This window comes from Jaculus jaculus, chromosome 5 (assembly GCF_020740685.1).
Source record: "Jaculus jaculus isolate mJacJac1 chromosome 5, mJacJac1.mat.Y.cur, whole genome shotgun sequence".
Lineage (NCBI taxonomy): Eukaryota > Metazoa > Chordata > Mammalia > Rodentia > Dipodidae > Jaculus > Jaculus jaculus.
In genome coordinates this window covers 54771243-54798942 of record NC_059106.1, presented here as the reverse complement: position 1 = coordinate 54798942, position 27700 = coordinate 54771243, and the positions used below count along the sequence as shown (strand labels likewise).

The 27700-nt window shown below is 45.2% G+C and overlaps 1 protein-coding gene and 1 long non-coding RNA gene across 3 annotated transcripts in view; one reads left to right on the top strand and one right to left on the bottom strand.

The window, feature by feature from the left end:
- Nucleotides 1-16544, bottom strand: part of Cdc42 (cell division cycle 42) — a 49734-nt gene extending 33190 nt beyond the window's left edge. The window contains exon 1 of one of the 2 annotated variants that reach the window (XM_004657546.3): nucleotides 16442-16544. The gene's annotated coding sequence lies outside the window, so the exon portion shown is untranslated. Of the gene's footprint in view, nucleotides 1-2729; nucleotides 2792-16441 lie in introns of those variants that run through there. The other variant, XM_045149947.1, reaches the window with a different exon arrangement.
- LOC123460770 overlaps nucleotides 15404-27700 on the top strand; it is a 29275-nt gene continuing 16978 nt past the window's right edge. The window contains exon 1 of the long non-coding RNA XR_006637188.1: nucleotides 15404-15699. This is a non-coding gene — a long non-coding RNA (uncharacterized LOC123460770). The remainder of the gene's footprint in view (nucleotides 15700-27700) is intronic.

Below are 27700 nucleotides of genomic sequence, written 5' to 3'. Positions count from 1 at the left end.
AGTCTAAGAGAATTAACTGGGTTATTCCACATAACACTAACTAACTCAAATATGCATGCCTATTATCCTTGTGAGGTTATCCAGATTAGACTGGGCATGGTAGCACAAACCTGTAATCCCACTTGAGAGGCTGAGGCAGGAAGATTGCTCTGAGTTCAAGGCCAGCCTGAGCTACATCGTGAATTCCAAAAGCAGTCTGGGCTACAGGGCAAGATCTTGTCTCCAAAGCGGGGGGGGGGGGGGAAAGGAGGGAGGGCTGAGACTACATAGTGAATCCCATCCGAGGTCAGCCTGAGCTAGAGTGAAACCCTACCTCGCAAAAAAAAAACAAAAAGTCAGGTGTGGTGGCATTTGACTTTAATCACAGCCCTCAGGAGGCAAGGGTAGGAGCATCACTGTGAGTTCAAAGTCAGCCTGGGCTACAATGAGATCCTAACTCAGAAAAATAACAAGAAAGCCCCAAATCATGATGGACTATAATCCCAGCATGTTGGCAGTAAAATGGGGGCGGGCAGACAGACACACACACACACAAAGAAAATAGAAAGTAGTAATTTTAAGCTAGGTGTGGTAGCAGCGCACACCTTTAATCCCAGCACTCAGGAGGCAGAGGTAGAATGATTGCTATGATTTCGAGGTCACACTGAGACTACAGAGTGAATTCCAGGTCAGCGTGAGCTAGACTGAGACCCTATCTCGAAAACCCAAAAAATAGTAGCAATTTTAGTAATGTGAACATTCAGTAATATGCTTGCTTTAAAAGCATTAATATCTAGCTGGGCATGGTGGAGCATGCCTTTCATTCCAGCACTTGGGAGGCAGAGGTAGGAGGATCACTGTGAGTTCAAGGCCACCCGGAGACTACATAGTGAATTCCAGGTCAGCCTGAACTACAGTGAGACCCTACCTACCTCAAAAAAAAAATAAATAAATAAATAAAGGATTAATATCTGAGTTTCAATCCCGATACCCACATAAAAATAATAGGCACTGGTGGCACACATCTGTAATTCCAGTGACAAAGAAGCAAAGACAGGAAGATCCTGGGAGCTCACAGGCCAGCCAATTTAGCCTAACTGGTAACCACTAGGCCAGAGATCCTATCTGCAAGGAAGAAGATAATGCCTAAGGTTGTCCTCTTGTCTCCACACACAAATGAACATATATACACATATGCAAGAAAAGAAAGAAAAAAATGATAATCCAGGTAAGTACCTGCTCTTAACTAGGCAATCAATCTTCCACATCAGGATGTATTTTATACTCCACTGAAGTGAAAGGCCATAGTGCATCATAAAGCACTACCTATCTGATTAGAATAGGGGTTACAATTAAGATTTGCAGTCAAGCCGGGTGGTGGTGACCCACACCTTTAATCCCAGCACTCTAGAGGTGGGGATAAGAGGATCCTCAAGAGTTCGAGGCCACCAAGACTACATAGTGAATTCCAGGTCAGCCTGGGCTAAAGCAAGACCTTACCTCAGGGGTTTAAAAAAAAAAAAAAAAAAGATTTGCACTCAAGGGATGAAGAGATGGCTTAGTAGTTAAGGCGCTTGCCTGTGAAGCCAAAGGATCCATGTTTGACACTCCAGATACCACATAAGCCAGACACACTAAAGTGAGGCAAGCACATGGTTGCACATGCCCACTAGGTGGCGCAAGCATCTGAAGGTAAAGGACAAGCCAGAAGACCCACAAGGTTGTCTGCTAAACTTGCTCCTTAAAAGCCACAGCCTAAAAAGCAATAGGAATGTGAAAACAGACCACATACAAGAAGCTGAAGGTGTCAGAGACATCAAATGAAATAACTGTGTACCTGGCGACTGCACAGTCTGAATTATTATCATTCTATAAAGAATTTTGTTTTACATTTTTTTAAACTATGCTGTTAGCACACAGAATATTTCATTGTTTGGGAAGCATGTCACGAATAGAATGTCTCCTAAGCTGGACTAAAGTGGGGAAAGCATCTCTCCCTTCTAGTTTTGAGACTTCGCTATTCCCAGGAGGAGGGATTTCCCAATGTTGACACGTATCTTGGCACACTTTGTAGTGTGGGAAAACTCAAATTCATTTTTGTTGTTGTTGTTTTGTTTTGTTTTTGCAAGGTAGGGTCTTGCTCTAGCCCAGGCTAACCTGGAATTCACTATGGCCTTGAACTCAGCAATCCTCCCACCTCAGCCTAGAGTTCTGGGATTAAAGGCATGTCATCATGCCTGGCAGAGCAAGAGAACATGTCAGGGCCTCTAGTCTCTGCAAACAAGGTGCATGCACCACCTTGTGCATCTGGCTTCATGGGGGTCCTGAGACATCAAACTCAGGTCATCAGGCTTCACAGGAAAGTGCCTTAATTGCTAAGCCATCTCTCCAGCCTACAAATTCATGTTTATTTCTTCCCTACCATTAACATAAACTTAACTTTAAAAACTTGTTGGGACCTGACCCCCTAAAACTGGTTTTGCCAGGATGCCAGGTGATCTGGTCTGTGCAGTGAAATCTTTGAGGTGGGTTTTCTCTTCCAAAATATTATGGTATGGATCTTCATACTGACAGTTCTGCCATTTTCATCTCACTTCCTCATGGTCTAGGTCAGCTATTGAAAAGATACAAGCATGCTAATGTGAAATGTCAACCCTCATAAATGAATACTTCACTGAATTTTACAGTGGCTTTCTGATTTTGGTAATCCATACAAGAAAAGAACCTTAACAGGACATGGTGGTACACACCTTTAATCCCAGCACTCAAGGCCAAGGTAGGAAGATCGCTGTGAATTCCAGGCCACCCTGAGATTACAGAGTGAATTCCAGGTCAGCCTGAGCTAAAGTGAAAACCTACCTGCAAAAAAAAAAAAAAAGAAAGAAAAGAAATGGTATTAGTTGACTGGAGAAATGGCTTAGTGGTTAAGGCACCTGCCTGCAAAGCCAAAGGACACAGGTTCAATTCCCCAGGACCCACATAAACCAGATGCACAAGGTGGCACATGGGTCTGGAGTTCATTGCAGTGACTAAAGACTCTGGCACACCCATTCTTTCTCCATCTGCTTCTCTCTCTCAAATAAATAAAATAAATATTTTTCTTAAAGAAAAGTAGTAAAGCCAGGCCATGGTGGTGTACACCTTTTATCCCAGCACTAGGAAGGCAGAGGTATGAGGACCTCTGGGAGTTCAAGACCAGCCATGGATTACAGAGTGAATTCCAGGTCAGCCTAGGATAGAGCAAGACCCTACCCTGGGGGAAAAAATGGTTTAAGTGGGGCTGGAGAGATGGTTTAGCAGTTAAGGCACTTGCCTGCAAAGCCTAAGTCCCCATATTTGACTCTCCAGATCCCACATAAGCCAAATGCACAAAGGAGAGACAAGCACAAGGTCGCACATGTCCACTAGGTGGCACAAGTGTGTGGAGTTGAGATTACAGTGCCTGAGGCCCTGACATGCCAATATTCATTCATTCATTCATTCATTCTCTGCCTACCTCTCTCTCTCTCTAAAAAATGAATTTTAAAACAATGGCATAAATGGGTTGAAGAAATGGATCAGCATTTAAGGTGTTTCCATGTAAAAGTGTAACAACCCAGGTTTGATTCGCCAGTACCCCAAATTCACATAAAGCCAGATGTACAAAGTGGTACATGCAACAAGTTCATTTGCAGGGTCTGGAGGCCCTGGTGCAGCCATTCTCTCCCCATCTGCCTTTCTCTCTCTCAAATAAATAGTATTTTTAAAATGGCATTAGTAGCCGGCTTGGTGGCACACACCTTTAATCCCAACACTTGGGAGGCAGAGGTAGGAGGATTGCCATGAGTTCAAGGCCACCCTGAGACTACAGAGTAAATTCCAGGTCAGCCTGAGCTACAGTGAGACCCTACCTTGAAAAACAAAAAACAAACAAAGAAAAATGCTATTAGTGGGCTGGAGAGATGCCTTAGCAGTTAAGGCATTTGCCTGCAAAGCCAAAGGACCTCAGCTCAATTCCCCAGAACCCACGTAAGCCAGATAGATACACAAGGTGGCAAATGAGTCTGGAGTTCATTTGCAGTGGCTGGAGGCCCTGGCACACCCATGCTCGTGCTCGCTCGCTCCCTCAAATAAATAAATAAAAACATTGGTATTAGTGCTAGGCATGGTGGCACATGCCTTTAATCCCAGCACTCAGGAGGCAGAGGTAGAAGAATCACTGTGAGTTTGAGGCCATCCTAAGACTACATAGTGAATTCCAGGTCAACATAGGCTAATGTGAAATCCTACCTCAAAAAAAAAAAAAAAAAAAAAAGTTATTAGTGAACTGGAAAGATGGCTTAACAGTTAAAGCACTTGCCTATAAAGCCTAACAACCCAAATTCAATTCCCTAGTTAGCACATGAAGCCAGGTGCACAAGGCAGCATATGCATATGGAGTTCATTTACAGAAGCTGGAGGCCCTGGCACACTCATACTATCTGTCACTCTTCTCATTCTCTGCTTGCAAAAAAGTATTGTTTTAAATGGTATTAATGAGGCTGAGGAGATAAGTCAGCAGATAAAGGTTCTTGCTTGCAACGGCTGCCACCTGGGTTCAATTCCCCAGTACCCATGTAAGGCCAGATGCACAAAGTGGCACATGTGTCTGCCCTTGGTTTGCAACAGCAAGAGGTAAGCCCATACGTTTTCTCTCTCCCTCCCTCCCTCCCCTTCTTCTCTGCTTGCATATGTAATTTTTGTTTTGTTTTGTTTTGTTTTTTGTTTTTCGAGGTAGGGTCTCACTCTAGCTCAGTCTGACCTGGAATTCACTATGTAGTCTCAGGGTGGCCTTGAACTCATGGTGATCATCCTACCTCTGCCTCCCAAGCGCTGGGATAAAAGGCGTGCACCACCACGCCTGGCTCAAATGTAATTTTTTTTAATGTTTAAAAACGATTTTAGGGCTAGAGAGAAATGGCTTAGTGGTTAATGTGCTTACCTGCAAAGCCTAAGAACTCACGTTGGAATCTCTAGGTCCCACTTAAGACAGACAGTGACACAAGTACTCAAGGATGCACATGTACACAAGGGGGTACACGCACATAGAGTTCTTTCCCAGCGGCTGAAGGCCCTTGCATGCCCATTCTCTCTCTCTCTCTCTTTCTGTCTGTCTCTCTCAAAAAAAAAAAACGCTTTAACAAAATGATTTTAGTATGTATATATACCCCACACTTTTTTTTCAGTGCTCAGGATTCAAGCCCAGGCCTTTCACATGCTAGGCAACCTCTCTCACTGATCTATACCACTTGTCTCATAATCTATACTTTAAATCAGATCTAGACAAGTTTATAATACTTACTATAGTGTATGTGCTAAAAGGGTATTGTTTGAGAAGAAAAGTCTATGCATGTTTGCTATAGATGCTAATTTGTTTTTGTTTTGTCATGTATGTATGTATGTGCATGTGCAGGTGGCATGTGTGCCACAGCAAACATGTAGAGAACAGAAGATAACTTAGGGTATCATATTTTGAGGAAGGATTTCTTATTCTCGATGCTATAGCTAGCCCAAAAGCTTACAGGAAATTCTGCCTCTGCCTCCCTTCTCACCCACTGGTACACTGGGATTAGAGCTACCTACCTCAGAGACCAGGATAGTGAGTTCCAGGTCAGCTGAGCTAGTGAGACCCTACCTTGAAAAAACAAAAAATAAGAAATAAGGGCTGGAGCTAGAGAGATGATTTAGCAGTTAAGGCATTTGCCTATAAAGCCTAAGGACCCATGTTCAACTCTTCAGATTCCACATAAGCCAAACACACAAAGGTGAGAAGCGTAAGGTCATACATTCTCATTAAGTGGCGCAAACATCTGGAGTTTGATTTCAGTGGCTGAGGCCCTGGCATGCCTGCCCGCCCACCCTCCCTTCCTCCCTCCCTCCTTCTTTCTCTCTCAAAAAAAAAAAAAAAAAAAGAATAAAGGCGGCTGTGATGGCACACACCTTTAGTCCCAGCATTCAGGCAGAGGTAGGAGGATCATGGTGAGTTTGAAGCCACCATGAGACTACACAGTGAATTCCAGGTCAGCCTGGGCTAGAGAGAGACCCTACCACAAAAAAAAAAAAAAAAAAAAAAATGTGTGTACTCTGATAGGAAAGTCTTGATCAGAAAATAGCCCTTTTATAAAAAGGAGGGAGACTGGAGGGATGGCTTAGGGGTTAAGGCACCTGCTTATAAAGCCAAAAGACCCAGGTTTGATGCCCCAGGGCCCACATAAACTAGATGTACAAGGTGGTACAAGCATCTAAAGTGTTTGCAGCAGCTGGAGGCCATGGCACACCCACTCTCTCTCTCCCCTCCCCTGCCATCAAAAAAATAAAAATTTCAAAAAATAAAAATAAACACAAAGAGGGGCTAGAGAGATGGCTTGGCAATTAAAGCGCTTGCCTGTGAAGCCTAAGGACCTACATTCAATTCCCTAGAACCCATGTAAGCCAGATGTACAAGGTAGCACATGCATCTGGAGTTCATTTGCAATAGCTAAAGTAGCAAGCCCATCTTCTCTCTCTCCCTCTCTCTCTCTCTCTCTCTCTCTCTCTCTCTCTCTGCCTCTCTCTCCCTCTCTCAAAAATAAACATTTTTAAAAATTTAAAAAGTAAACAGAAAGACAGGCAGACAGACAAAAGTTTAAAAGCTGTTTCTAGAGCTAGGGAGATAGTTTAGTATTTGCTTTATAAAAAGCATAAAGACCTGAATCCCATCTCCAAAACCCACATGCCAAAAAAAAAATTTGGTCAGGCGTGGAGGCACACACTTGTAATTCGAGTGCTGTGGAGGTGGAGGTGGAGATAGGGACATCCCTAGGTTTGCTGGCCAGCCAGATGAGAGACCCTGTCTCATGAATAGGTAAAACATACCTATAACCCCCAAGCTTGCAGGCAGAGCTGAGGTAGAAGGGCTGACACAAATGTGAAGCTAGCCTAAACTACACAGTGAGTTCCAGACGGACCTAGAAGAGACCCTTTGTCAAAACAACAAAAAATTATTTTCAGATTACAATCCTTGCAATAAATTGTGATACCCACCTAAAAGAAACCAGATTAGGGCTGGGGAGACTGCTCAGCAGTTAAAGGTGCTGCTGGCTGGACTTCAATTCCCCAGTACTCACTTAAGGCCAGATGAACAAAGTCCACAGTGGCAAGAGGCCCTGGCATGCTCACTCTCTCTCTCTGCTCACAAATAAAAATATTAAATGACCAGGCTATAATTTACATATATATTCATTCTTCCCCTTCCCTCTCTGATCACAAATTAAAAAAAAAAACATATTAAAGAGAACCAGGTTATATTCTAATGGGGGGGGTAAAATAAAGCATCCAATATTGTATTCAAAATACCTTAACACATACACAATAATTCCATGGAAATCTTGTTAAAATACAAATTCTGAAGCCAGGTGAAGTGGCACCTACCTTTAATTCCAGCACTAGGGAGGCAGACGGAGGAGGATCCCTGTGAGTTCAGACAATCTGAGACTATATAATGAATTCCAGGTCAACCTTGGGCTAGAGGGAGACCCTACTTCAAAAAAAAAAAAAAAATCTGGCTGGGTATAGTGGCAAGCACCTTTAGTGCCAGCACTGGGCTGAGCTAGGAGGACTGTATTGAGTTCAAGGCCAGCCTAGGACTACACAGCATGAGTTCCAGGTCAGCATGGGCTACAGTGCTCAAAACAAGATACATATATACGTGTGTGTTTGTGTGTACACTCACATACACACATACAAAAATGCTGATTCAGCAAAACTGGGCTGCAACCCAAAAAAAATTTTAATAGGGTCTCATGTACCTCAAACTGACGAAAACTCTTATGTAGCTGAGGAGGATCCTGAACTCATGATCCTCACACATCCATCTCCCAAGTGCAGGGTACAAGGCCCATCAGGAGCCTGAGATTCTAATGAGCTCTTAGGTGATGCTAATGTTGCTGGGTCCATGGACCGTACACTATCTAATGCCTTCACAGCTTTGCTTCTGTAACACTGGTCAATGTAAAAATGTAAAGGAGATAGCAATCCTCACTTAGAATTTCAGACTTGTGAGATTATACTGAAGGAGGGCTAGATAGTAAAATGTTTATGAGTGAGGTAAAGTTTCTCAAGGGTGAGTGGATGAAGCCTAAAAGATTGTAATGGTGAGAGCAAACAGCTACATAGCACGTGACAATGAATAGTCATAAACATGTCACATACTCGAACTGATTTAATCTTCAACAAGCTAGCCCCACTTCTTGTTTTCTTTTCTTTTATTTTTTTAATTTTAGAGCAGAGAATGTGTGTATGTATTCAAGTACACAGCACCAGGCCTTCTTGCCACCACAAAAGAATTCCAGACATAGGCATCACTTTGTGCATCTGGCCATATGTGAGTACTGGGCCATTAGGGTTTGCAAACAAGTGCCTTCAACCACTGAACCATCTCTCCAACCCTCACCCCTTTTTTTTTTGAGATAGGTCTTGTGTAGCCTAGACTAACCTCAAACGCAAGATATAGACAAGGATAATAACCTTGAACCCATGATCTTCCTACCTGCACCTCCCTAGCACTTGGTTTACAAACTCAAGCCACCATGCCCAGTTTTCAATCTCTATTTTACAAGTAAAAACTAAATTTACAAAGACATTGAAGTGCATATAGCTAATAAATGACAGGGAAAGGATATGAACTAAGGGAGTCTGGTTTCAGAGTCTATGCTTTTATCTCAAGAACACATAGCAACAGAACTAAAGTAACAAATGGCAACAGCACCAAGAAAATACACTGTGTTAAAGAAAAGAAATGAGCAACACAGCCTAAGTCAGAGAGGCATAGCACCAACACTTCAGCATAACTAATGCCAGATATTAGATTAAAAGAAAATTAAAAGCCTGACATGACAGGCAGAGGTAGAAGGATCACCATGAATTCGAGGCCACCCTAAGACTACCTAATGAATTCAGAGGTCAACCTGGGCTAGAGCAAAACCCTACCATGAAAAACACAAGTAAGGACCAGGCGCGGTGGCACATGACTTTAATCCCAGCACTCGGAAGGCAGAGGTAGGGGGATCGCCATGAGTTCAAGGCCACCAGAGAGAGACTACATAGGGAATTACAGATCAGCCTGGGATACAGCAAGACCTTACCTAGGAAAAAAAAAAAAAAAGTCTAAACTAGGCCTAGTGGCTCAGGCCTGAAATCCCATCTATTCTGGGTAATTGAGGTAAAGGACTGCAAACTCAAGACCAGCATGGGCCACTTAGCAAGACTCTGTCTCAATTTTTTTCAAAATGTACAACTTTAATTTTTTATTTATTTGAGACATGGTCCTTCATGTAGGCTGGCCTCAAATTCACTGTTGCCAAGACTGGCCTTGAACTCCTGATCCTACTGCCTCTATCTCCCGAGGGCTGCAATTTACAGGGTTGTGGTGCCATGCCCTGCTTGAAAATAAAAACAAAAAATTATGAGACACTAGCTGGGCATAATGGTACATGCCTTTGATTCCAGCACTCAGGAGGCAGAGGTAGGAGGATTACCGAGAGTTTGAGGCCACCCTGAGACTACATAGTGAATTCCAGGTCAGCCTGAGCTAGAGTGAGACTCTATCTCAAAAAAAAAAAAAGAAAAAAAATTATAAGACACCATTTTGGTGGCAAAACACTTGGTTTCACTTAACGGAATAAGCATTTGAGAGCAATGTCCCATGGGTGATGAGTGAGGAAGAGCTATGACATCCTGGACTTATAATAGCAGTGCCAGACAAGCTGAAATGGCACTCCTGAAAAGTGCTTTAGTAAAAATACTTTGGAGATGAGCAACTAAAAGTAGAAACTCATAAAGGCCAAAATACCATGTGACCAGGAATTTGACACTGTCAAGGGGAAGAAGGAGCAAAAATAAACTTATTTGCAAACAAAGAAATAGAGCAAGATGAGCAAACACTTGGGGGAGGGAAGAGAGAACTAATCATCAGAAGGTTTTCTAAGTGATGGCAAATTTTCCAGATAGTGCAGCTATAGAAGATACTTAAACAGATGGGTAAGGCCAAGCAAGAGGAGATTAGTAATGACTGCAATGAGTTCAAATTTGGATATGTCTAACCAAGCTCAAAAGCTATCTCAAGAAACACAGCACGAAGCCAGGCATGGTATTGCAGACCTTTAATCCCAGCACTCAGGAGCAGAGGTAGGAGGATCACCATGAGTTCAAGGCCACCCTGAGAATGAGACTAAAGAATGAATTCCAGCCGGGTGTGGTGGCGCCCGCCTTTAATCCCAGCACTTGGGAGGCAGAGGTAAGAGGATTGCTGTGAGTTCGAGGCCACCCTGAGACTCCATAGTGAATTCCAGGTCAGCCTGGGCTAGAGTGAAGCCCTACCTCAAAAAACCAAAAAAAAAAAAAAAAAAAAAAAAAAAAAAGAATGAATTCCAGGTCAACTTGAGCTAGAGTGAGACCCTACCTTAAAAAAACACACACACAGAGAGAGAGAGAGAGAGAGAGAGAGAGAGCATGAAAGCCTACAGAATATACAGAAACAAGAATGGTAACCCTCAAACATCATCAAATTCATTCATTTAACATTCACTGAACCCTACTATATATACATCCAAGTGCAATGGTTCAGGGGTGACCATTCATGATGAAGGCCCTGGCTTCTCATGTAACTTACAGTTTGGGTTGTTTAGTTTTGTTTTTGCTTTTTTTTAAAGGTAGGGTCTTCCTCTAACCCTGCCTACCTCAGCCTCCCCAGTGCTGGGACAAAAGGCATATACCACCACACCCAGCTGGAACTTAACATTCTAATGGAGGAAACACAGCCAAGTATTTCTGGAAGAGGAAGAGACATTATCATAGAATCAATCCTTTAATATACAGGGATAGGGCTGGAGAGATGGCTTAGTGGTTAAGTGCTGGCCTGTGAAGCCTAAGGACCCCAGGTCAAGGCTAAATTCTCCAGTGCCCATGTAAGCCCAGATGTACAATGTGGCACATGCAGCTGGAGTTTATCTGCGTTGCTGGGGGCCCTGATGTACCCATGCTCGTGCGCGCACTCCCTCTGTCTCTCTCCCTCTCAAATAAATAAGTAAATAAAAATATTTTAAGCCAGGCGTGGTGGCCTACGCCTTTAATCCCAGCATCAGGAGCAGAGATAGGAGGATCGCCATGAGTTTGAGGCCACCCTGAGACTACATAGTGAATTCCAGATCAGCCTGGACTAGAGTGAGACCCTATCTCGGAAAAAAAAAAAAATTATTTGAAAGAAAGAGGCAGATACAGAGAACCAGCACACCAGGACCGCTAGCCACTACAAACGAACTCCAGACACATGCGCCACCTCATGCATCTGGCTGTATGTGGGTCCTGGGGAATGGAACTAGGTGGTTAGGCTTTGCAGGCAAGAACCTTAACTGCTGAGCTGTCTCTGCAGCCCATGAAGTACAATTTAACTTGTAGTTCTAGGAAGTCTGTCAGTACTTCCACCCCAACAGGCAAAGTAAATTATAGTTTTCCAAATGGAACAGAGCTTGCATCAAAATAGTTTATTAGCATACCCATCTGAAAAATAACTAGAGGGCCACGCATGGTGGCTTCTGCCTTTAATGGCAGCACTTGGGAGGCTGAGGATAGAAGATCACAATGATCACCAAGTGTTCAAGGCTAGTGAGTCCCAGGTCAGTCTGCACTTAAGTGAAATCTGCCTCAAACAAAAAAAAAAAACCTAGGGCTGGAGAGATGGGTCAGCAGTTACAGCAATTACCTGTAAACCCTAAGAACCCAAGTTCGAGTCCCCAGTATCCAAGTAAAGCCAGATGCAAAGTGGCACATGCATCTAAGGTTCAACTCCCTAGTACTATGTTAGCCGGGCACAAAAAGTCACACATATCTGGCACACACATGTGCACACACACATGAAAATATTTTTAGAAATGCTTTTCTAAAGGCTGGAGAGATGGTTCAACAAGCAGTTCAGGCACTTGCCTGCAAAGCCTAAGGACCGCAGTTTGATTCCCCAGTACCCATGTAAAAGCCATGTAAAAGTGGACTGGAGGGCCAGACATGGTGGCACACACCTTTAATCCCAGCACTCAAGAAACAGAAGTAGGAGGATCACCATGAATTCAGGCCACCCTGAGACTAGTTAGTTAATTCCAGGTCAGCCTGAACTAGAGTGAGACCCTACCTCAAAAAACAAAAAAAATAAAAATTAAAAAGAAAAATAAGACAAGTGGACTGGAATTCGTTTACAGTGGCTAAAGGCTCTGGCACACTTCTGTCTCTCTATCTCTCTCTGCTTACAAATAAACAAGAAAAAATATTTAAGGCTGAAGATATGGCTTAGTAGTTAAGCCATTTGCCAGCAAAGCCAAAGGACCCAGGGTTGACTCCCAGTTTCCACATAAAGCCAGATGCACATTTATAGTGAGTAGAGTCCCTGGTGTGCCTATTCATATTTATTCCCCCCTCCCCCCTCTGTGTGTGTGTGTGTGTGTGTGTGTGTGTGTATTTGTGTGTGTGTCTCAAATAAATGAAATTTTTTAAATACCTCATCTTTAAAAAAGAAATTGAGGGCTGGAGAGATGGCTTAGCGGTTAAGCGCTTGCCTGTGAAGCCTAAGGACCCCAGTTCGAGGCTCGGTTCCCCAGGTCCGTTAGTCAGATGCACAAGGGGGCACACGCGTCTGTAGTTCGTTTGCAGAGGCTGGAAGCCCTGGCGCGCCCATTCTCTCTCTCCCTCTATCTGTCTTTCTCTCTGTGTCTGTCGCTCTCAAATAAATAAATTTTTAAAAATGAACAAAAAAATAAAAAAGAAATTGAGGGCTAGAGAGATGGCTTAGCAGTTAAGGCATTTGCCTGCAAAGCCAAAGAACCCAGGTTCAATTCCTCAGGACCCATGTTAGCAAGCTGCACAAGGGGGCACATGCATCTGGAGTTCATTTGCAGTGGCTAGAGGCCCTGGTGCACCCATTCATTCATTCTCTTCCCCCCCCTTCTCTGTCAAATAAATAAATAAAAATAAAATATTGAAAAAGTAATGCTTTTCTAATAGATAAAATTGGGGCTAGGTGTGGTGGCGCACACTTTTGATGCCAGCACCCAAGAAGCAGAGGTAAGAGGATCGCAATGAGTTTGAGACCAGCCTGGGAGTACAGAGTGAGTTTCAAAATACTCTAACACAGAAAACAATCTTTAAGTTAGCAAAACTTCAAGATCCATACACCACTCTATGCTGTAGTATCTATCTGTCTTAGATTCCAGAGGAGAGACAAACAAATATGCTTATTAAATATAGGTGTTGGTCATAATATGAAAACATTTTAGCATTTTAGCACTTAAAAGAAGATGTAATACCTATCAAGTCTTGAAGAAATTATTGTAAAGGAGCTCTTGGGTCTGGCTCTAGCCCAGACTGACTTGGAATTCACTAGGTAGTGTCAGGGTGGCCTTGCATTTTATGGCAATCCTCCTACCTCTACCTCCCAAGTGCTTGGATTAAAGGTGTGAACCACCGTGCCAGGCTAATTAAAAAAAAAAAAGTTATATACATGGAATTTGAGATACAATATGAATGAATGAATGAAGTGCCAGGGCCTCTAGCCACTGCAAATGAACTCCAGACACATATGCCACCTTGGTTTTATGTGGGTCCTGGGTAATCAAACCTGGGCCCTTATGTTTCACAGGCAAGCACCTTAACCACTGAGCCATCTTTCCAGCCCAAGGAGCTCATTTTTTTAATGTTTTATTTTTATTTACTTGAGAATGAGAGAGGGAGAAGTAGGCAGGAAGAGAGAGACAATGGGCATGACAGGGCCTCCAGCCACTACAAACCAACTCCAGATGTGTGTGCCCCTTTGTGCATCTGGTTTACGTGGGTCCAGGGGAATGGAACCTGGGTCCTTTGGCTCTGCAGGCAAGAGCCTTAACCACTAAGACAGCCCAAAGAGCTCATTTTTCATACTCAATTACCAACCTACTTCCAGTCTGAGTCTAAAGAGTGTAAATTCAAATGACTGTTACTTTTTTTAAAGACATTAAGTTAGTGTACATATAAACTTAAATTCAGAAAACAAAAAGTACTGTAGTAGTTGCATTCTAAATGTTACAATCTATTTTATATCCCTGAAATAACATATTAAGGCTAACAGATATGTTTTAGAACACTCAATATTCACACCTATCCACCTGTCTGTAGCACCTACACACACTAGAGAGCTGATATGAACCCACCACTCCTTTTAAGTGTTTGCAAACAAGCAATCTGTTCTCCACACAAATGAGCAACAATGGCAAAATTCTTGTTCCAGCACAAATACACTGAAAATGCATTACACAGTTAGATCTCATTTGCTTTACAATATTTATATTTTCTTATGTTGCTATATGTTGTAATTAAAGGATATAATTTATGATGTACCAAACACTGCAGTGATCACAAAGTCTGAAAATGTTACTCAGGGGTTTTCTTTGGTTAAAAATCCACAAAAGGGGCTGGAGAGAGAGCTAAGTGGTAAATTAAGTGGTAAATGTGCTTGCCTATGAAGCCTAAGAAACCATGTTTTACTCTCCAGATCCCACATTAGCCAAACACACAAAGGTGAGGCAAGTGCAAGGTCACATGGGAGTTCGAGGTCAGTGGCTGAGGACCTGGTGCACCAATTTGTTCCCTCTCTCTTAAAAGAAAAAAAAATCCACAACTGGATAGCTAGTGGCTCACACCTATACTACCAGCACTTGGGGGGGGGGGGGCAGAAGCAGGAGACTGCTCCAATTTGAAAGGCAGCCTTAATGTATATGCTGCTGAAATTCCATCCATTCAGGATTACACAAATATGACTTTAAAAACAAAAAGTATGGGCTGGAGTTAAGATGCCTGCCTGCGAAGACGAAGGGCCCAGGTTTGATTCCCCAGGACCCACTAAGTCAGATGCACAAGGTAGCGCAAGCACTTGGAGCTCTTTTGCAGTGGCCATAGGCCCTGGTGTGTGCCCTTCCTATCTGCCTCTTCCTCTATCTCAAATATTTTGTTTTAATTTATCTCCTTTTAATGGCAAAACTAAAGCAAGCTACTTGAAGGCTAATTCAAGGAAGGTCAAAAATCAGGCGTCAAAATAAATTGACTCTCTTTTCAATACCACCTTACCACCAAGCACTGAAAGTGGGGCAAGTTCTGCACATAAAAAAAGGCAAGATGTCAATGTGAGAAAGAATGGCTCCCACAAGTAAGTTCACCCAAATACCGACAAGAGAACCTTCAAAGAAACTGCTGATGGTGTTGTCTTAAGCTTTTATTCCCTGGCCAAAACTAAGCCTGAGATTTTTTTACGCCCTCCTGTACGCATTTGAGACTGCCAGGAGCGGAAGTAAGACGACTTCAAAAAAAAAAAAATGTGTACACTTAAGTGTGGGGAAAGCGGGTGCGGCGACCCACGAGCAAGGCTTTAAGATGCTGTCTTAATTTAGTGGGTCCCTGACTTGTAGGAGTTAAAAACTCTCACCCCTTCTACTGCGATGACGTAATCTTCCACTCGCATGTCTCTCGGACTTAAAGGGGAGGAAAAAACACAAGCGAACAAAGAAAAATTTCCTCCTAGTAAGAATCAGCGTTGAGCAAGCGCCTCAAGCGCGGTTTCAGGGTGAGGTTAGGTAACTCCCTGGAAAGGGAGCTGCAAGCAGAGTTGGAGGAGCGAACGGAAGGAAACGCTCGGGAAACTCGGATTCCCAGGTAGGACCCGAGGGGAGCTCGGGAGAAGCGGGGCTCGCACATCATCAATCACCCTGCGCGCGCGGGAGACGCGGGTTCGAGTCCGCAGGAGGGAACGCGCGGCGCGGGCCCGGTCACCTCCTTCTCGTCCCCGTCCCCATCCCCGTCCCCGCCGCGGTCGGCAATTCCGCTCCCCTCCCCCGCCCGCCCGCAAAATGTCCGCGGCGGCGGCGGCGCCCGGAGAAGCAGGAAGTCGAAGGCGGAGAGCAGAGGGCAGGAGCCGGCCTCCGAGCCCAAGCGTCCCGGAACGACTCCGGGGGGACCCGGCGTTCCGACCCGAGAGGCCTGCGGGAGCCGACCGTCCAACGGGGAGGGGGAGGGGAGCCGGCGACGGCGGGATGGGTGTGACCCCCTTCCTTCCGCCGCTGCCCGGTGACAGCTCGGCCAGGCCGCGCCCTGACGCCGGAGCCCCGGGCCGGGCCGAGCCCCCCTTCCCTCCCTCCCTCCCTCCCTCCCCGCGGCCGTGCGAGAGGACGCCGCTCGCTTCCCCGCCGCGACCCTTCCTCAGCTTCCCCCTCCAGAACCCGGGAAGCGCGCGGAGCCCGCGGGGCGCACACGAGCCCGGCGCGCTCTCGCGTCCCGGGACCCCGGAAACGAGCGTGCCCTCGAGGACCGAGCGGGGCCAGGGGCCGCGCGACCCGGACCGACCGATGGGAGGGGGGAAGACCGCTCGCGCGCGGGGAGTCTTAAGCCCCGCACTCACCTCAGCTTCTCCGCCGGGGCGTTGGCAGCACTGCGCGGGGCCTCCTCGGCTGCCGGACAGGGGCACGCACCTGACGTCAGCACGCAGGAGACGCACGGTTGGGTGCCCGCGGAAATGGGAGGAGCCGAGAAGAAGGAGACCCGACTGGGATGGGGTGGGGGCAGTGGAGGCCGAGTTCTGGCTCCGCCCACTGGTCGCGCACGCGCAGACCTGTGCTCCTGATGCTCTCCAGTTTGTATGGTGCACCTGTTAACGATGATTGTTACTTGTAATTAAATTATGGACAGAAGTGTGCAAAGAGTATTTAGTGTGCACCAGTATTTAGTTCCAGCTCTGCAACCTTCTTAAACTTTTTTTTTTTTTTTTTTTTTTTTTGCTTTTCAAATAGTAGTAGCGGGTAAGGCGCTTGCCTGCGAAACCTAAGGACCCAGGTTCCATTCTCCTGGTCCCACATAAACCAGATGCACCTACTGGTGCATGCGTCTGGAGTTCGGCTGCAAAGGTTACAGGCTCTGGCGCGCCCATTCCCTCTCTCTATCTCCCTCTCTCTTTCTCTCTCTCTCTCATTCTCCCTCTGTCTCTAATAAATAAAAAAAAAAAAGTAGGTGGGCGTGGTGGCTCATATCTTTAATCCTAGCATTCAGGAGGATCGCAGTGAGTTCAAAGCCAACCTGAGATACGGAGTAAATTCCAGGACAGCCTGGGCTACATTGAGACCTCTACTTCTCCTCCCCAAAAAAAGCAAAACAGGGTTGGAGAGATGGCTTAGCAAAACCAAAGGACCCAAGTTCAATTCCCCAGGATCCATGTAAGCCAGATATACAAGGTTGCGCATGTGTCTGGAGTTTATTTACAGTGGCTAGAGGCCCTGCCATGCCCATTCTCCCTCTCTCCCTCTCCCCCTCTCTCTCTCTCTAATAAATAAAATATTTATAAAAATGAAAAAAAAAATAAAGCAAAACAAAAAGAAGCAGTGACTTGTGTCTTGCAAGCTTCCCAAGGGCCCCACGCCCCTATGCAGTTGGCCAGTCCTGAAGTGTTGAATTCTGCTCTGGGTTGTTTGAAGTTAGAGACACTTTCCCCACCATAAGGCCTTTCATTTAGTGTTCACAAAACCTGCTCCCTCTTCCTGGACCTTTCGTCTCTTCTCATCCCTCAAATGTCACTCCCTCCCCAGATCATTCAACCTTCACAATCCTCCTTTGCCAACTCTCTTCCCTGCTAGTGTACAAACTGCAGGAGAACAAGGACCCTCCACTTACTCTCGGCTGCATCCGAGTGTTGGAGGAACTTTACCCTAGCCAGAGTTAACTTAGCTAGGTATGATGGCCCACATCATAGTCCTAGTGCTTGGGAAGTAAAGAGGCAGGAAGATCAGGACTTCAAGGTCATCTTCAAGTACATAGGATGGCTGAGCAACATGAGATCTTGCCTCAAAAATAAATAAATGGGGCTGGAGAGATGGCTTAGCGGTTAAGCGCTTGCCTGTGAAGCCTAAGAACCCCAGCTTGAGGCTTGATTCCCCATGACCCAGTAAGCCAGATGCACAAGGGGGCGCATGCGTCTGGAGTTCATTTGCAGGGCTGGAGGACCTGGTGCGCCCATTCTCTCTATATCTGCCTCTTTCTCTCTCTGTCTGTTGTTCTCAAATAAATTAGTAAAATTAAACAAAAAATAAATAAATACTGGAGAAATGGCTCAGTGGATGAAGTACTTGGTGCACAACTCCAAGTACTTGAGTTCGGATCCCCAAGGCCCTACATAAAAACGCCAGAAGCTAAGCCGGGCGTGGTGGCACATGCCTTTAATCCCAGCACTCAGGAAGCAGAGGTAGGAGGATCGCTACAAATTCAAGGCCATCCTGAGACTACATAGTGAATTCCAGGTCAGCCTGGGCTAGAGTTGAGACCCTACCTCGAAAAAAAAAAAGCCAGAAGCTGTGGCAGGCTTCTGTAATCCCAGTACACTTCACATAAGAGGGTAAGCAGAGACAGGAGACTGTCCCCAAAGATTAGAAACAGAGCAAGGGTGGAGAACAAGAGACTCTGCCTCTAAATAACAAGGGAGGGGCTGGAAAGATGGCTTAGCGGTTAAGGTGCTTGCCTGGGAAGACTGAGGACCCAGGTTTGATTCCCCAGAACCCAAGTGGACTTTGTTTACAGTGGCTGGAGGCCCTGGCACACTCATTCTATCTGCCCTTCTCTGTCTCTTCCTCTCTCTCTCTCAAATAAATACATAAACAAAATAAAAATTTTTAAAAAAAGAGTTGGGCATGGTGGCGCACACCTTTAGTCCCAGCACTCGGGAGGTAGGAGCATCTCCTTGAGTTCAAGAGCACCCTGAGATTATATCGTGAATTCCAGGTTACCCTGAGCTACAGTGAGACCCTACCTTGGAAAACAAAAAAAAAAAAGGAAGAAGGCAAGGACCAACCCAGAGGTTGTCCTCTTGACCAGTACACACTTTTTTAAAAAATTAAAAACTGAAAGTTGACTTAGAATTACTGCCACAACTATTTGTTCAAGAAAGACACCTCAGTCCAATATATTGTAAGAGTCACATTTTCTTTTGGTTTGGTCTGGAATCTTTTCTTTTTTTCTTTGAGTTTGTAGCCCAAGCTGGCCTCAAAATAAAGCATCTTTTACTTATCAAAGCTTCATTCTGTATTTGCCAATCTCGGGCTGTTGGAATTTAGGTTGCTTTTGATATTATAAAAAGAAGTTTTCTGTTTGTTCGTTTTGCTTTTTTTTTCTTTTAGTGCGGGGGATGGAACCCAGCCAGGGCCTGTGAAATGCTAGCCAACTTCCACTGACCTACACCCCCAGCCCAGGCTGCTGTAAATTTTTCACTATCATAAAAATGCGTAAACTTAGCTTGTTCAACTTAAGGGGAATGTGCCAGTTTCTCCTTTCCCAAGGCCAGTTAACAGTGCCCTTTCTTTCATTGTGTGTCCCGTGAATGTCCCCAGACAATGTCTGCCCTTTCCCATCAACAGCCGTATCTTGATGGGGTGTCACCCAACAGTTTTGGCCTTTCCTGTCTTTTTTTCCTGAGGACAAGGAGTCACTTGGCACTTTGTGTATTGTGTTGGGTTTCCCCAGAGGGGCACCCCAGACCTTTTCATAGCCCCAATTTGGAGTGATGTCACTACTCCAGTCTACCCTATCCCTTGCTGCCAGTCCAGACTCCAACCTCCTGGTGCCCTCTTCCTCCATCGCGGAGCCCCCTGGCTCTAGCTGCCTCGAATTATGAAAACCACAGTCTTGCGGGTCCCATTGCAGCGCCATCGGGAAACAGAAGCACTTCCCTTTCTCCTGGAGTAGCCTCTGCCCCAACGTTCACCAGCAGCTCTGGAGGAGAAGCTCCCACTTCATTGGTGCATGGCCAGTCCGAGCAGGGCAGAGCCCTGTTACTAAGCCCTTTTCAGCTACAGGTGAGTAACCCAGTGAGATTCACTAATGCAACTCAGTCCTGCTCTGTCCAGTTGAATGAATGGATTGGCTGAGGACAGGTTCAATCACAGCACTCCTGACAGCCAGCCTCCCACTGCCTGAGAATGAGACCCAGACAGAGGCCAGGCTGAGAGATGGGCATGTGAAATCAAGTCCCAGGGCCATCATACAATCCGTTGGGTCCAGTCTTACTTCCATATTTAATCCCATTCACCAACAACTCCCTCTTCTAACCTGGAACAGGTTAAGTGAGTTTCTGTCACCAACACAAGATTCTCATATCATTCTGCCATTCCAAACACCCCTTGTCTGCCTCCGGGAGGTCACTTGTGCATAATTTACAAATCTCTAGCTTCTATTTCCAAATTTCCAGCTACTCAAAAATCCCATTGGTGGGCTGGGGAAATGAATCAGCAGTTAAAGGCAATTGCTTGCAAAGCCTCTCTGCCTGGGTGCAATTTCCTAGTACTCACATAAAGCTAGACATGCAAAGTAGTGCATGTGTCTGGCGTTCGTTTGCAGCAGCAAGAGGCCCTGATGCACATCCATTGTGTCTCTCAAATAAATGAATAAGAATATGTTTTTCAAAACTCTCATTGCATGACATGATGGCGCACTCCTTTAATCCCAGCACTCAGGAGGCAAAGGTAGGAGGGTCGCCATGAGTTCAAGGATAGCCTGGTTCCAGATCAGCCTGTGCTAGAATGAGATCCTACCTTGAAAAAAAAAAAAAAAAAACAACTCCCATTGGCATCCCAAGCCACCCTTCATCTTTCCTTTGTGTTCTGGAGCCAGCAGCCCTACATCTATATTTGACTCTTACACTCAGGCTGCCCTTGCAACACTGTAGACCTGTAGATCATATAGCCATAAGAGTCATGTCATTTCTAGAGGCTTCCTTTAAGAACCTATGAAGTTTTTGTCTTGTGTTGTTTTATTGTTTGTCCATTTGTTTTTTGAGACAGGGTCTCATATAAACATGAATGACCTTCCTTGAACTACTGATCCTCCTTCCTCTACCTCCCCTGAGCTACTGCCGTATGTTACCAAGCATGCTCAGCTGGAATCTTTTTTTTTTTTTTTGAGGTAGGGTCTCGCTCTAGCCGGGGCTGACCTAAAATTCACTATGTACTCTCAGGGTGGCCTCAAACTCACGGTGATCCTCCTACTTCTGCCTCCCAAGTGTTTGGAATTAAGGCATGTACCGCCACACTGGGCTGTAATCTATTTTAATTCATTTCCCCCAATGCAACAGTCATCTTTCTAGGTCTCAGGCTGTAGATAGATAGATCACAGATACATTGATAGACAGATAAACACTTGAAAGTTGTGGCTGGAGAAATGGCACAGTGGTTAAAGATACTTGATTGAGAAGTAGGAGGATTGCTGTGAGTTTGAGGCCAGCATGAGACTACATAGTGAATTCTAGGCCAGCCCGGGCTAGAGCGAGACCCTACCTCAAAAACCCAAAACAAACAAACAAACAAACAAACAAAAAGAAGACCTACACAGAGTCAATATATCATTTTGAATCTGAAGGTAATAAAATATTCTGCCTTCCTTGAGAGATGCTCAGCCTTTTTTGTTCTAGGCAGGCCTTCAAGTGACAGCATGATGAGTCCCCACACACAAAAGGGGAGGCGCTGACCTGGAATTCACTCTTAGTCTCAGGGTGGCCTTCAACTCATGGGAATCCTACCTCTGCCTCCCAAGTGCTGGGATTAAAGGCATGTGCCACCACACCCAGCAACAATGAGCTTTATTCAATCTACTGATTCCAATGTTAGTCTCATCCAGAAAGACCATCACAGGCACTCCTGATGTCATGTTTGGCCAGCTCTCTGGCTCAAGTCAGTTAGCCACCTCACCTTCATCACACGCCTCATGCCACCACTAGGCTGAGTTACTTAGCATGTTGCCTGCTGGGGTTCCTGGCCTCTGCCCTGCTCCTGCTCTTCTCCTCGCCAGAAGCTCCCTTCCTGCTCGGCCATCCAAGCGTCACATGTCACCTTCCTTCACCCCAGGAACCACACGTGTTCTGTTTGAGGTTTTTTTTGCAGGGAGAGGGGTGGCGGAGTAGATTGTTTTGTTTTGGTTTGATTTTTGGGTTTTTTTGCAGTAAGGTGTTATTCTAGACCAGGATAGCCTCAAACTTACAATGATCCTCTTTTTTTTTTTTTTTTTTTCCAAGGTAGGGTCTCACTGTAGTCCAGGCTGACCTGGAATCCACTCTTAGTCTCAGGGTGGCCTTGAACTCAGGCGATCCATGTACCTCTGCCTCCCAAGTGCTGGGATTAAATGCATGCACCACCATGCCCGGCTGTACAATGATCCTTTTATCTCAGACTCCTGAATGCTTGGATTAAGGCCATAAATCACCACTCCTGGCTGTGTGGTGTTTGTTTGTTTGTTTGTTTGTTTGTTTTTGTGTGTGTGTGGTTTTTCAAGGTAGGGTCTCACACTAGCCCAGGTTGACCTGGAATTCACTAAGTAGTCTCAGGCTGGCCTTGAACTAATGGCAATCCTCCTACCTCTGCCTCCCAAATTCTGGGATTAAAGGCGTGCACCACCACGCCTGGCTTAAATTTTTTTTTATTATTATTTATTTGAGAGAGACAAAGAGGCAGAGAGGGTGGGGGAGAATGGCACACCAAGGCTACAATAAATAAACTCCAGAGGCATGCATGACCTTGTGCAACTGGCTTTTTACATGGGGAATCAAAGCTGGGTCCTTAGGCCTTGCAGGCAGACATCTAAACCATTAAGCCACGCCTCCAGCCCAGTGTTTGGTTTTTTGAGACATGGTCTCACTGTGTTGCTCTGACTAGCTTCGAAGACATTATATCCAAGGCTAGCTTCCAATTCATAATCCTCCCAGTCTCTCTCCTCTGAGGACTAGCCTGGGCCCCAGCTCTGAAGCTTCCCAGTCAATTCTGTAATACTTCATATTTTAAAAACTTGCTGTATTAGAACTTGAATCTGCATTAAATCATTAAGCCATGAACAGGCTGGTATCTCCTTCATCTTGTGTCCTTTCCCTAATTTTCCAGCACACTGGTGGCCCACAAAAATGTTTGATAAGGGCTAGAGGGATGGCTTAACAGTTAAGGCACTTGCCTGCAAAGCCAAAGGACCCAGGTTAGATTCCTCAGAACCCACATTAGCCAAATGCACGAGGGGGCACACACGTCTGGAGTTTGTTTGCAGTGGCTGGAGACCCTGGCGTGCCCATTCCCCCCCCTCCTTCTCTGTCAAATAAATTAAATAAAAATGGGCTGGAAAGCTGGCTTAGAAGTTAAGGCTCTTGCCTGCAAAGTGTAAGGACCCAGGTTCAATTCCCCAGTACCCATGTACAAGGTGGCATATGCATCTAGGCTTTGTTTGCAGTGGCTAGAGGCCCTGGCATGCCCATTCTCTCTCTCCCTCTCAAATAAGTAAATAAATAAATTTTTTTAATTTTTTTTTAATGCTTGATAAATGGGAGAGGTAGCACCTGTCTATAATCCCATCACTCAGAAGATAGAAGCAAGAGGTTCAGGAATTCAAGGTCATCCATGGCTATACAGTGAGTTCAAGGCCAGCCTGAGCTACATGAACCCCTGTCTCCAAAACAAAATAGTTTGGGGCTGAAGAGATAGCTCAATAGTTAAAGGTGCTTGCTTGCAAGGTCTAACACCCCATTGCCCACATAAAACCAGATGAGCAAAGTGGCACATGTGTCTGAAGTCCATCTGTGGTGTCAGGAAGCCCTGATGTACCCATTTTCTCCCTCTCTCTCCCCCCTCTCTCTCCTTGAAAAATAAATAAATAAATATTTTTTTAACAAAGTTTCATAAGTAGGGGTTGAGGGTCTAAGCTTGGTGGCAAAGCATTTGGGTTTCACCCTTAGCAAAACCACCAATACAACAGCTTGCTAAATCATGCATGAGTGGAAGCTTACCACCTCTTCCACGAAGCCAGCTCAGCAGCCCACTGCCAAAAGCAATCCCTGCTCAGAGCACTCAAGGAAGAGTCTGGTTTGGGCTCTTGCTACCAGGAACACCCAGGCTGCTTCTGCCTACCATAGGCTCAATCTGTGATACACCCTTGGGCCCCTCACAGTGCTGTACAGGTGGTTTAAGTACTAAAGTCAGGGCCGTCAGGGCTCTCCATGACAGACTGCTCTGTGGTCTGCACTCCTGGGGTTTACCTGAGTAAACCCTAATTGAAGATTTTCTCTGTGATTCATAGATGGTGAAACTACAGAGAGACAACAGAGTGTCATCTGGCTGCTGCTGGCAGCGTCCAGAGGGGATTACAACCACAAGGGTTGGGGATGTGTGCCAGCAGCATTTGTGACCAGGAGGACAAGGGCTTGAGTTTCGGTCATAATTTATAATTACTTGTTTATTTGAACATTAGTTTTGTGGTTTTCTAGTGCATAATAGTTCATTTTAAAAAATTATGGTGGCGCACGACTTTAATCCCAGCACTCGGGAGGCAGAGGTAGGAGGATCGCCATGAGTTCGAGGCCACCCTGAGACTTCATAGTGAATCCCAGGTCAGCCTGGATCAAAGTGAGACCCTGCCTTGAAAAACAAAACACACACACACACACACACACACACACACACACACACACGTATATATGTATGTATATATGTATGTTAAGGGCTGGAGAAATGGCTAAGTGGTTAAAGGCACTTGCTTTCAAAGCCTGACAGCCTGGATTCAAGTCCACAGTGCCCACATAAAGCCTGATACACAAAATGGCACATGTATTGAGAGTTTGTTTTTTGCAATGGCAGGAAACCCTGGCCTCACCCATCACTCTTTCTGTCTCTCTCAAATAAGAAGGGTTTTTTTGTTTGTTTGTTTTGGGTTTTGGTTTTTCAAGGTAGGGTCTCACTCTAGCTCAGGCTGACCTGAAATTCACTCTGTATTCTCAGGGTAGCCTCCAACTCACAGCAATCCTCCTACCTCTGCCTCCGGAGTGCTGGGATTAAAGGAGTGCACCAACTAGCCCAGCAAATAAGTGTATTTTTTAAAATTTACATTACAATAAAGTCCATCTCCTCCCCCTTTACCCCCCCCCCGACTCTCTGTTAGCTGAGCACCTAAATCCCACAATTGAGGCAGGAAGATGGCCACAAGTTCAAAGCCAGCCTGAGGTACATAGCTAGAGGCTGTGGCATGCCCATTCTCTATCTGCCTCTTTCTCTCTCTGTCTCTCAAATGAATAAATAAAACATAAAATATTTTTTAAATTTTTTTTGTTACTTTATTTATTTGAGAGTGACAGAGAAAGAGGGATATATATATATACACACACACATACATGTATATATGCATCATATATATATATATATATATATATATATGTAGAGAGAGAGAGAATGAGCACACCAGGGCCTGCAGTCACTGCAAACGAACTCCAGACGTGTGCAGCCTTGTGCATCTGGCTAACGTGGGTTCTGGGGAACTGAGCCTTGAACCAGGGTCCTTAGGCTTCACAGGCAAACACTTAACCTCCAAGCCATCTCTCCAGCCCTAAAATACTTTTTTAAAGTGGGGCTGGGGAGATTGCATAGTGGCTAAAGGTGCTTACTTGCAAAGCCTGTCAGCCTAGGGTTCAGTTCCCAAAACACCCCCATAAGCAGGACGCAAAAAGTGGTGCAAGCCTCTGGCATTCATTTACAATAGCAAGAGGCCCTAATGTGAATGTGTGTGCAAGGAATGGTGGGACACTGGGGAGGTGAAGGAAAGAGCATCAGGAGTTCAAGTTTATCATCCTTGTTATAGTGTTATAGTGGGTTAGAGGCCAACCTGAACTATATGGGACCCTGTCTAAAAAGCAAACAACAACAATAAGAGAAAGTGTCTCAGCCGGGCGTGGTGGCGCGCACCTTTAATCCCAGCACTTGGGAGGCAGAGGTAGGAGGATTGCTGTGAGTTCGAGGCCACCCTGAGACTACATAGCAAATTCCAGGTCAGCCTGGGCTAGAGTGAGACCCTACCTCAAAAAAATCAAAAAACCAAAAAAAAAAAAGAAAAAAAGAAAAAGAAAGAAAAGAAAGTTTCACTGTTGTTGCCAAGAGGCTGGTGTTGTATGAACTTAGAAGGAGAAGCCACTCCTCTGCCTCGTGGTCCCCTTGCTGGTCAAAGGGCCATGGAAGGAGCTCCACCCTGCTGCATCCAACTGATTGAAGGGGCTGCCGCCACAACCTGCTTCACAGGCTCTGACCCGGGGACCTGTGCCCCATACAGCACCCAAGCCCCACTCCCCCATGTATGTCCATATCATTACATTGTCCGGGGACCTGGACCCTTCTTGGAGTCAGTGAGATGAGAGGACTGACTGAACCTGTTCCCTGCTTGTCCTTCCACTAACAGGTCCAGGCTTGCCCACTTCATCTCAGCTACACATCTCTTGGTCACGGGAAACAGGTAGACAGAATGGGTAAGGAAGATACCAAACTCTAGAACCAGCTGAGCATCTCTGTCCTCCAGCCACTGTAACCAAACTCCAAATGTGTATGCTACCTTGTGCCTGTGTGTGACCCTGTGTCCTTGAATCACCTTGAGTGTCCAGCTACGTGGGATCTGGAGAGTCAAACATGAGTCCTTAGCCTTCTCAGCAAGCACCTTAACCATGAAGCCATCTCTCCAGCCCAAGCTTGTTTTTCATATTTTCATTTTTATTTATTTATTTGAGAGAGAGAAAGAGGTAGGTATAAAGAATGGGCACGCCTTTAATCCCAGCACTCAGTAGGCAGAGGTAGGAGGATCGCCATGAGTTCGAGGCCACCCTGAGACTACAGAGTTAATTCCAGGTCAGCCTGGACCTGAGTGAGACCCTACCTTGAAACACCAAAAAGAAAAAAGAATGGGCATGAGAGGACCTCCAACTGCTGTAAACAAACTCCAGTCACGTGTGCCACCTTGTGCCCTTGTGCTTATGGCTTATGTGGATCCCTTTGGCTTTGCAGGCAAGTGCCTTAACCACAAAGCCATCTCTCCAGCCTAATCAAGTGTTGTTGTTGTTGTTTTTAACTTTTTAAAAATGTATTTCACAGCTGGGTATCATGGCACACACCTTTGATCCCAGCACTCGGGAGGCAGAGGTAGGAGGATCGCCATGAGTTCAAGGCCATCCTGAGACTTCATAGTGAATTCCAGGTCCACCTGGGCTAGAGTAAGACCCTACCTCAAAAAACAAAACAACAAAAAAAAAAAAGTATTTCACCAAGGTGGTGCATATCTTTAATCCCAGCACTCAGGAGGCAGAGGTAGGAGGATTGCTGTGAGTTTGAGGACAGCCTGAGATTACATAATGAATTCCAGGTCAGCCTGGGCTACAGCAAGACCCTACATTGAAAAAAAGAAGTATTTGCATGCTTGTGAGTGCTAAGGAGCTTGGTGGGGGCCACCAGGGTCTCCTGATGCTGCAAACAAACATCAGACTCATGCACCTTTTTGGATCTGGCTTTATATGGATGGCTGGGGAATTGAACTTGGGCAAACTTTGCAAGCAAGTGCCTTAAACTACTGAGCCATCTCCCTCACCCATTTTTTCTGCAATAGCTAGAGGCCCTTGTGTGCCCATTGTCTCTCTCTGTTTCTCTCTCTCTGTCTCTCTCCATATATATATATACATATATATATATATATATATATATATATATATATATATATATATATATATTCCTGCTTCTTTCTCTTTCCCCCTCAAATAAATAAAGTTTTAAAAAATCTTATTTATTTATGAGATGAAGAGAGGAGAGAGAGAGGCAGTTAGAGAGAGAACGGGCACACCAGGGCCTGTAGC